Source organism: Lontra canadensis, unplaced genomic scaffold (genome assembly GCF_010015895.1).
Source record: "Lontra canadensis isolate GAN:19392208 unplaced genomic scaffold, GSC_riverotter_1.0 scaffold178, whole genome shotgun sequence".
NCBI classification, from domain to species: Eukaryota; Metazoa; Chordata; class Mammalia; order Carnivora; family Mustelidae; genus Lontra; species Lontra canadensis.
Window position 1 is genome coordinate 1,462,892 of NW_022631172.1, and position 3,185 is coordinate 1,466,076.

Here is a 3,185-nt window from a genome sequence, read left to right on the forward strand (position 1 = left end):
TTGCTGCATTTCAATCCTATCTTTCCTTTCCTTTCCTATCCTATCCTTATTGACATAGGCAAGATTTTTCCCAAAGGAGAAACTACTGAAAATGAGTAGTAAATGGCAACTCTTAAGAGAAGCCAAAGAAAACAGATGCATTACAAACATGGGACATGGATACAAATGACAGTTGATTTTTCAACATAAATAATGGGGACAGAGGACAATGAGTAAACATTTTTAAACTATAGATATAAATAAACTTAATGCAGACTCTATCTCCAGCAAATAAACATACCTTTCATAAGTAAAGTCAAAGAAAAGGCATTTTCAGAGGGACAAACCTGAGATAATTTGTGCTGAGCAGACTAATATCTCAAGAAATGGTGAAAAATAATTTTCAGGGTGAAGGAAAATGAGGTTAAATAGAATTCTGTTTCTGGGGAAAGTATAAGAAGTAATATAAAGTGTATATATCTAGGTAAATACATGACACCTTTTAAAAATCTGTCATATATATTAAATACTGATTGTTTAAGAGAAAGTAATAATGTACTGTGAGTTTTATAGCACATGTAGAAATAAAATCTAAAACAAATACACAAAAGATAGGAAGAAAGGTAAATGGAATTACACTATTTTAGTTTGTGCTTTGTTCTTGAAGTGATTTATTTTTTGAAGACAAACTATGATAACTTAAAAGTATATATTGAAGATTTTAGAACCAAAAAAACAACAGAAAGAGGAATGCCTAAAAAGTTCCCAGAGCAGATAAAACAGAATACTAAAAAATAATTGATTCATCCAAAAGAAGGTAGAGACAAAAAATAATTATATAAATATAAAACAAATACTAACAAATGACATTTAAATCAAAGTACTTCAGTAATTTCATTAACTACAAATGGACTTAGTCCAATAAAATCACAGAGGTTGTCAGATTTAATAAATCATCAATTATATTATAAGAATACACTTTATATTTAAATATACTGGCAAGCTGGAAGAGGGTAGATTTATACCATGCAAATGCTTATACATAAGCGTAAGAAAAATGCTAATAAGAATTCAAGATAAAGATTATTTCCAGATATGAAAAGAGACATTTCATAGTGATAAAAAAAGATCGATTCATGAAGAATACAACAGTAAATCACTGTGCAACTAAGAAGAAAGTTTCAAAATACATGGAACAAAAAAATGACAAAACTAAAGAAAGACATAAAAAAACTATAATCAGGGAAAAGAAACAAAATGGTGGAGGAGTAGGAGACCTAAATTTTGTCTGGTCCCAGGAATTCAGCCAGAGAATTATCAAACCACTCTGAAACCTAAAAACTCAACAGGAGATCAAAGAGAAGAATAGCAGCAATTCTAGGAACAGAAAAGTGACCACTTTCTGGAAGGTAGGATATGCAGGGAAGTGAACCCGAGGTGATACTTGGGAAGATAGACTACAGAAGAAGGGGCCAGCTCCCAGCAAGTGAGAGAGCAGCCAAGCACAAAATTGGAATTTTTAGAAGTCTACTCCGTGGAGGGACATTGCTCCAGTGGCTAAGCTGGGGGTGGAATCCTCACTGGGTCATTGTGGTCTCAAGAACCTCAGGGTCACAGAAAGACCAGGGGTGTCTGAGTGTGGCAAATCCCCCAGGTATCAAAGCAGGGAATTCAGCCGCAGAGACAGAGCCAAGGAGTGGGCTTTCAGTTCAAGGTTGCCATAAACCATGATCCCTGGCACAGTTGGGCCAGTACTCTTCAAGCAGGGACCCCACCCTTTCTTCAATGGGAAGAGTGGTGCAGCAGCACACTGCAGGAATCTGCTGGGTATGGAGACTCCAAATGGGGCTGTGTGCCAGAGATAGAAATGCTTGGTCACAGGCTGGGTGAGCTCAGAGTGCAGCCAGAGACTAGGAAGAGAGGCATGACCGACTGCTTTTCTCTGAGGGTGCACTGAGGAGTGGGACCCCAAGATCTCAGCTCCTCGAGGGCCAAAGATTGTGAGGCTGCCATTTTCACTCTTAACCTCCAAAGCTGTATGGAAAGCTTTCAGGGAATAAAAGCTCCCAAAAGCAAACCTGAGTGGATTGCTTAGCCTGGCCCCTGGCCAGGGTGGTGAAATACCACCTCGGGAAAAGCATTTGAGAATCACTACATTAGGCCCCTCCCCCAGCCAAGACCAAGTTTACTGATCAGTGAGGACTGCAAAACACCAGTGCTAGGGGACTACAGCACATAGAATTCATGGCTTTTTCCCCATGATTCTTTACACTTTCAAAATTAAATTTTTTAAATTTTCATTGCTTTTTTTTTCTTTTTAATTGTTCCTTTTTCCTATTTTAACCAACATCTTATCTTATCAATACCTTTTTAAAAATCTTTTTTTAATTCTCAGGTGCCTGGGTGGCTCAGTGAGTTAAGCATCTGCCTTTGGCTCAGGTCATGATTTCAGGGTCCTGGGGGATCAAGCCCCACATTGGGCTCTCTGCTCAGCAGGGAGCCTGCTTCTCCCTCCCCCTCTGCCCACCTCTGCCTACTTGTGATATCACTCTTTGTCAAATAAATATTTTTTAAAAATTCTTTTTTGATTCTCATTTTTTATACTCATATTCTATCCTTTCATTGTATTTAATCTTAGTTTTTATATACATATAAGTTCTTCTTCCTTTAAAGTTTTGGGATACAGTTTCTTCCAACTGATCAAAATATGTCCTAAATCTATTGTATGCTTTTGTTCTAATATCCATCCTCATCACATTCTCTTTTTTTTAATTTTCATATTTTTTCAATTAGCAATAATCGCGCCTCGGATAAACCTCATTGGCTACGATACTGCCACTGTGCAAAGCTTAATTTTTATATTTTTTCAACCAACTTCTTATAATATCAATTCCTTATTTAAAATCTTTTTTAATTTTCATCTTTACAGTCATATTCCATCCTTCCATTGTGTTCACCCTTATTTTTGTATATATAAGTTTTTATTTCTTTAAAATTTTGGGAAACAGTTTCTTCTAACAGATGAAAATACACCCCAAATCAAGTGTGTGGCACTGTTCTATTCACCAGCCTGATCATATTTTCTTTTTCCTTTGTTCTCCCACAGGTTTCAGGTCTCTTCTGATTTGGTTAGTGTATATTTTTCTGAAGTTCTTGTTACCCTTTTAGCATTTTGTTCTCTCATTTATCGATTCTTCTCTGGGCAA

At 36.5% G+C, this 3,185-nt stretch overlaps 1 pseudogene; it reads right to left on the bottom strand.

Moving 5' to 3' along the window:
* Window positions 1-2,746: 2,746 nt before the first annotated feature.
* Window positions 2,747-2,829, bottom strand: LOC116860564 (annotated as a pseudogene).
* Between the last annotated feature and the right edge of the window lie 356 nt (window positions 2,830-3,185).